Below are 7,874 nucleotides of genomic sequence, written 5' to 3'. Positions count from 1 at the left end.
TGCATCAAACCTACACAAGAAAACCACTCCGATAATTCATAAAATATGGTCTATGCTTGTTATAACAAGGAGGTTATGTGATTTTTTAAAACCTCCTTGGTTATACAAAATGTTATCAGTTATTAAAGTTGGAAAACAGTTTTCAGCCATCTTGGGATATAGAAAGCAGCTACAAACATCGCAACATACGTTTTATATCTGCTCCATTTTTTTCTGAATCGACATAGAAAACAATTCAGTTTTTTATTGTAAATTTTCATCCCCATTATTAAAATGTCTATATGGGCGATGTATCGGCGTTCTACATGTACCTTCCCCAGGGGCTGAATGTTGTACTTCTCATTGCCGCAAGGTGGCGTTGCGTAAAGATGCACATTGAACATATATCCCCAACGTATTAAACACCATATTTTCCTGTGGTATTGTGGCCTGATGAAGCTATACATGGATGAAAAACTGAGCGACCAGAGAAACGCCCCAACATCTGCTTGGAGATGGATCTTACTTGCAATACTGCATGATCACCAAAGGTGCACCATCGAAAAATGAACTTGGGCTCACCGTCTTGCCACCACACAGGAAAAAGGTAGCGGGTATGTAGTGACTATCTTTTCACTAACGCAAATTTTACATTGCTAGGCTATGATGTCATGATTTTCAGGATGTTGAGGCGAATGATCTGCATAGGGATAAGTGATGTCATAGCCTCAATGTCAACCAGCCCAATGTGCCAGCGTCACAGACTGAAAAATCTGCTAAGCATAGTCTAATCGCTAGGTGGTGCATGAAATGGGGACTCCAGGTAGATCTACCGGTGGCATGAGACTGTATGAAAGCCGACCAAAGGCGTATAGCCGACAGATATACCTTTGGCCGGCTTTGATACAATCTTATATATTAGCCTGTGTAACGCAAACTCCGCTGTCCATGGCTGTAACTCCCCGCGCGGCAATGTAGGACGGGCCAACTGAGAAGCGCGATTAAATCAGACTACTATCTTATGACAACGGCAAATTTGCTTGGAGATGCGTGTAATCCTCGGGAAAGTGAAAGGTGCATTTAGCTTAAGAATCAAACTTTAAACCATAAACACTTACCCTCAAATACTAACTTGGTCTTTCAACTGTCGACAAACGTATTTACAAGAAATTCTATCAGACTAGTCTGCAAATATACGCACCCCACCCGTCTGCTTGGTGAGTACTACCACTCCCAGTCATATACTGTGCGCACTGTATACATACTGTATACCCCCCTGTGTTTCTACCTAGGACACAGACAAGTACACTGCCTGTAAGTGCCGCTGACTCTTCTAGGATTCTTATATACATGCATAACGGTATGTCACCATATATATTGATTGACTTATTTGCAAATCCATGCCCGTAGGCCAATTGCAAGGGTACAGACAGTAAAAAGTAACAAGTGTCTATTCTATATCTCCTTGATTCTATACAGTTTATCTATATACATGATTCTACATGTACTTGTTTACTGGGAGGTTTGACTTCTTCTTTGGTGGCAGTGGCTGATGAAAAGTCCAACGTTTTTAATGATTAGTGGGTTCTGTGATTTTAACAAGAATATAGTTTTTTGGAGGTCTAACAACTGGTGAAAAGTTGGAAGTATTGTTTTAATTGTGTCAAAAAGGTTGTTTCCTTCGTCCTCATAATGGGGGCAGTTTTATATATATATATATATAGTGCATGCAATGCCATCATTGCCACACCTGTTACAACATGTGATCGTTCGCATCGCCCAGTTGGAAATATGCCAGGCCTTGAAAATCTGATCCATATGCAGCAGAATCTTCTTTCCAGGTCGCGACCACGCTTCTGAATATGCACAGATTAGTCTGGTTTTCTGAAAGTATCTACTTGCAAACAACTTGGAGAATCGCCGGTGTCTCTTTTGTTGCTTCGCGGTTGAATGAACGCATCTTCGTTTTGAAAGCAATTCAGTCCAAAAATATACTTCCTGTATCTTTGAAATATAGTCAACAGGACAATTGTACAACTTGGAGGAAAGGCTGATTCAAAGGACATTAGACAACGTAGCTTGTCCTTTAATTTTTAGGCTGCAACGTAATTCCGGCTGCTGTCCCGCCAGGGGAGCGCCGTCAACGCTTACAAAAATACAGCAATCAAGAGGCGAACCATTAATGTTTGTGTCACGCTCACTTGCTTTCTCCGCGTCATTGCTGGTAAAGTAGGTGAACATTTCTACGTATCAGTAACTAGCACGTCACCGGAACGTACTGCGCCTGCGCGAACCCTGGTGTTTTGGGGCTTGGTTTGGTCAACGTTGCATTGAAATCCCGCTTGTTGCACAGTATATGTTAGAGACATGGTTTCATGCAAAACGTACACGGGATTTTACCCTTATATACGCACGTACTTTCTTAAATGCGGCCCTTTAGTAAACCGGGGGTTTAGCAAGGTTTAGCATGTCTATACTTTTCGCGCAGGCGCAGTACGTTCCGGTGACGTGTTTCAGTAACTAATTTACCATGAACATTTTTTCAATAAGCACAGGTCACATGATATGCAGTCCCCCTTTAGTGTGCCAAGAAATTACATTGAGGGGGCGAAAATTAAAGTTCTTCGTAAAAAAAAAACGGAAAAAAGGAAATTTTCCTTAATAACAAAGATGACACGACTCCAAAATAAATTTGTTATTCTTGCATGGATGTCTTAGTTTGCTTGTTCTTGTCTTTTCAACGGTGTCCGTTCTTTCAAAAAACAGACGTGCTAACGTTACTTGTCAAAGGAAAATGTTGACTTTCTGTGTGCGGCACACTCAGTCACTGAGTACCATTTGTTTTGCCGTGTCAGCCCGAAATAAAGAGCATGTAGCTTATTACACCTACATTAAAAATATTCGATGGTGCTTTCATAGTGCGATTTGGTGGTAATTACATTTACATGAAATCTGCAAAATTTGCACAATTTGCAAAATACCGTGCCGAGGCGCATTGCGGTTTTCCCTCGCATTTAGTGCTTGGTCAGTTTTTTAACCGCCTTGGTCAGACACAAAGTCACATAGAAGGCGGCCACTGGACGGCACATAAAACCGTTATATGGTACAGTAAGAAGAGTGCGAGGATAGCGTTATATGTATAATGTGAAGATTCCAGAAGCTGAACATGATGAGAGCTTCTGAGGTTTGCAGACTTTCAAATAAAGACGGGAATCTTCTCCTGATTCTAATGATCACAATAATACGCTGCCGTCGGTTTCAGGTGGTTGACAGACGGTCTGCCGAGGACACGGGCGGGGGCTTCAACGTACTCTCCAAGCAGAGGTTGGTGGGGAAAATCGTGACCTTTTCCTTGTATGCCGTATTTTTCGACCAGCCTCCCCACCAGAGAGAGAGAGAGAGAGGAGGCAGGTCGAAAAATACGGCATATATTTAAAGGTTACGATTTTCCCCACCAACCTCTACTTGGAGAGTAGTTTCAACGGACAGGAAAACACTCTGCCCAACGTCAAAGAAGGGCAAAATATCCAGACAAAGGAAATCATAGAGAGGAAACTGCGTCTGCCTCGGGAGGAGAGAGTACCGAACAATATGAAGACATTTTCCCCGTGCGAAGTAGAAGAATTGGAACAACTTTATGAACATTGGAAGACGGAAGGTACGCGAACGTTTTACAATCTGCATGACAAATCTTTGCTACTAAATCATGGAAATTTATGAAACATGTTTATTTCGTGTAAACGTGTAGTCTGTGTGACACAAATTTCGCTATTCAGGGCTGTATACGTAACTGGCCCCTCTGAAGGATGTTGGGCGGGCTGCTATAAGCGAGATTTAATCAGGCTAGTATTTGGTAGATTTCACATTTCGATATGCTGTGTAGTCCGTTACATGTATATTCCAATTAATAGTTGTACCAAGTAGAATTACACTTAATGACACATAAGAAGTTACTCTGACACCATAAGACTAAAGCTCTTTGCATTTATTTCTTCCATTGTACCAAGGGAGAATACTGCTACCAACATTCAACCTTCAGCATGATTGCATACAAGAACATAGAAAAAAGCAACATAATAAATAACCTAGTAAATAGATAAACTTCGTTATATCACAGCAAAAAAAATTTCCACTGTCTGTACTATAGCCTTCATCGGGCTAAAATGACCAGTCACAGAAAGCCAGTCATTGGTGAGGCATAAAAAAATGAATGTTGTGTTTCTGATTACTGTCCTGAAAAAAGTAGGGTTGGTAGGCAATGATCCCCCCCCACTAGTGAATGGTATAGCTATAGGTTTCATAGTTTCATATTGGAGTTATCAGTAGCTTGACAAAAGCCAAATTCAAAGACATGAGTGTTGTGCTACTTATCACCTAATCTGCATAATTGATGATGCTGTTTTATAGTCTTCCTCTTTACTGGTGTGGAAATATCCTGCGTTTTCTTGAAAATGTTGCTTTAATTTTGGCCAAAGTGATCCAACAAATGCTTCAGGACACTTCCATATTGATAATGGACCTACATATACAAAGTTCAAGCACAATTTTATACTGTAATAGAAATGAACTTGACAGTGGAAAGCAATTCAACAATGTTTTCATCACTTAAATGTGGCAAGGCTAGGTTCATCGGGTATTTGCTCTGGTTGGCTGGGTAGCTGGAAACGTTTTTTTCTTGGCTTGCCTCATTTGAATATGATGAGGGCTGCAGCACAGACTGAGACAAAGACTTTGTTCTCTTCCAAGGCAGTTTAGCTGCTTACCATGTTATTCACATAATACAGAGATAGATATGACCTTTCATTCCAACAAAATAATCCACTGACTTTTAAAACAACAAATTGAAACTTTACCATCCATGATTCCTTTATATTGCACATACCAACAGCAACATAACCAACATCACATACATGTACAAGTATTGTTCATACATACTAGCTTCATATCATACAAGTATAACTTCTGTGCGTGCACTTTCCATAAAATGGCGTTGTTAACGAATCGACCGTAAACTGGTAACCTTACGTTACTGGTAAAATTTCATCAGGATGCAAGTTGGGCAATATATTTTGCTGATACTTTGCCTGCTTTTAACCGAGCTTCTCCATGATAAATCTTCTGATGAAGGAATAAACCACATAGGTAAATTTACCATGCTGTTTTTCGTTAACTTAAGGCCACATCAATTTACTTTGTTGGTTCTCGGATTTTGCTATAAAACTAGAGGAAAGGAAGGAAAACTTGAGTATGACAGTATTCACTTCATAAAACTGGGGGCTTCTTTATTATTACGTTTATCCAGTTAAAGATTTTGTGTAATTGTTTCTAAATCAAAGAACTAACCAATCAAATTGGTGTGGCCTGAAGGCTTTGACAGAGTAGCACAAATTTTGTCTTGTTTTCTTGTGGTACAGAACACATAGATTGTCTTTTAAAAGCTCAAACTCTCTTCTACATGCACTTAATTCTACTTTAAGAAAATGCTTCTAGCGTAAAGGTGGAAATCCAGTAGTAACATCATACATTCTGTACAGCACAATTTGGCCACACCTAATAGATCTGGTATATGGCATATATCAGTTTGTAAATAACTTGCCTCCCAACTTTTACACGAAAAGGCTTCCAAATTTAATACCTACATTGTACATTCTTGGCATACAGATTTACAAGTGCCATATTTCAACAAGACTTGATAGTTATCAATCTAATACTGCACACAGGTCCATATAGACAAAAACAGCAGCAAGGGAAACAGTCCCAATGTTTGTAACACTGATTGTGACTCTTAGATCTTAACATCAACCTTCCCAACTTCTTAAACTGTACAGCTCTTTGTCTGAGACTAAAGAAAGTTCATACCAGACCAATTCCACTTTTATCTCTCTCTACGTGTTGCTAATAACCAGTGGCCAGGCCAGGGTCTTAAATCTCTGTAATGCATATTGAGTTTATTTTTTCAGTCTAAGCACTAGTCTCCAAGCAGACCCTATGGTGCCTTAGAGAAAATATCAAAGCTGGCAAAGAAGTATAGCTGGCCAAAGGGAGATAGCCGGCCAAAGGGAGTCAAACGGGCAACGGAGCCACTATACTAAGTCCCTTGCCAGCTTTGATACTATCTCTAAGGCACCATAGGGTCTGCTTGGAGACTACTAAGCACTACCCCTACATGTATAAGAAATTTGTGCCGCCAACCCCTACAGTATTTAGTAGTCCCAGTCCAGTGGGTCTTCTTCTTTGGAGGGGGGCAAAGTCAACCTGTGTTCATCATACAGGCTCTTGGCATACATGATCTGCTTCACAACCTAAAGAAGAAGGGGGAGGGGGGAAAGAGTGAACATTAGGATAAAGCAGAATATACATCATGTAGTCATTGTGCAATGCATACAATGATCAAGCTGTGCAAATATTTTTTTATTTTGTTGTTGTTGGTCATTTTGTTTCCTATTTCTGTACACATGGAGTACAACAGGGTGTATTCCATATCACAATTCAGGCCTTTGAGCTGTAGAAGCTTTTAAGTCAATAAACAATTTCAGAATCTTTCTCTCTCTCTCTTTCTCTCTCTCTCTCTCTTTGATAACTCACCTTCTCTGCTATATCTTTGGAGTCACACCTGACCACAGGACGTTTCTGTGGGTTCTGACTTGGGGTGGGCACACCTGCCAGGTTATCTGCCTTCATCGTCACCTCCACATAGTGCCGCTCCTCACCTGGGTACAAACGGTTATTGTTAAACTTTGTTTCCTTGTATAGCATAACTGAACTAGCCTGCAAATACTTTTGCAGAGAGGACAGAAGAGACTCGGAAGCTATAATACGGCTGAATACCAGGCTATAAAAAAAACTGCCTCATCATGTCAAACCTGTTCTGCACTCATAGTACATGTAACAGCTTAGTAATACGTAATGCCAGTTCACCTTTATCAGCGGGGTAATCTAAACTCAACACAAAAAGTTTGGAATATCAACTTTGGTATATCATATTTCCGTTATTTATGCATCAATTTCAATGTATTATATATCAATAGAAAGCTTCTGTGATTTCCTTTCCAATGGTGTCAAACTCATTGTCATTGTTAACTGATGGAACATACACTAGGCCTGCTAACGTGAGTGGGTTATGAAAAAAAAGTGCCCGAATTCCCCCGTTTCTGTTCAAAACTGTATCGTCCGGTCAACCGTTGTTATGGCCGCGGGTGACAATGATTCAATCAATCCTTTTATCACCTAACGTTTGGTATACAGAACATCCAAGTTTATTTTTAGAATATCTGAGTAGAGTATTTTATGAGTGTAAATTCATGGAACAAGGACTAGGCCCGCTTACGTACAGGGGGTCCTAAAGATAAAGTGCCAAAATTACCCTACTAAAATCAATCACTCCATTCTGCTCATTTTCTTCCGTCAGTACTGACTTGTGAATGAAGGCAAGCTGAATAAACAGGACATGTCAATCAAAGCTACTGTTACTCTTTATTCAAGCAAAAAATCTGAACCATGGCAAGAAGTGATCAATCGAGTGCTAGCCATAAGCCGTAGGAAGGCTATTCCACCCTAAGACTGTACTCCAGCATCCAATGGTCCTTGCTCTGTGTGGACTGGTGTTGTACTCTTGCAGAACTGCATTTGGTCCAATATTGAAGAGGTATAATGTTGCTATTGGATGGAGGATGGTGTCGCTATATGTCACCACATTAATTTGCCTGGAATGATGACGAGTCTTGTTTACCCTATGGTGGTTATACCGCCCCACACCATGACGCTGCCTCCACCACCAAATGCCGAAAGTTACTCTTGCCTTGTCAGCGCGCGGTTCTTCTTGCCGCATCCGCGCTTTGATTCTGCCATCCAACTATGAAAGGGCAGATGAACTCTACTCAAGTGTACTAAAACCT

The sequence above is a fragment of the Branchiostoma floridae genome, chromosome 6, assembly GCF_000003815.2.
Source record: "Branchiostoma floridae strain S238N-H82 chromosome 6, Bfl_VNyyK, whole genome shotgun sequence".
Classification (NCBI taxonomy): Eukaryota; Metazoa; Chordata; class Leptocardii; order Amphioxiformes; family Branchiostomatidae; genus Branchiostoma; species Branchiostoma floridae.
The sequence above is the reverse complement of the archived record's forward strand: the minus strand, read 5'-3'. Positions refer to the sequence as shown.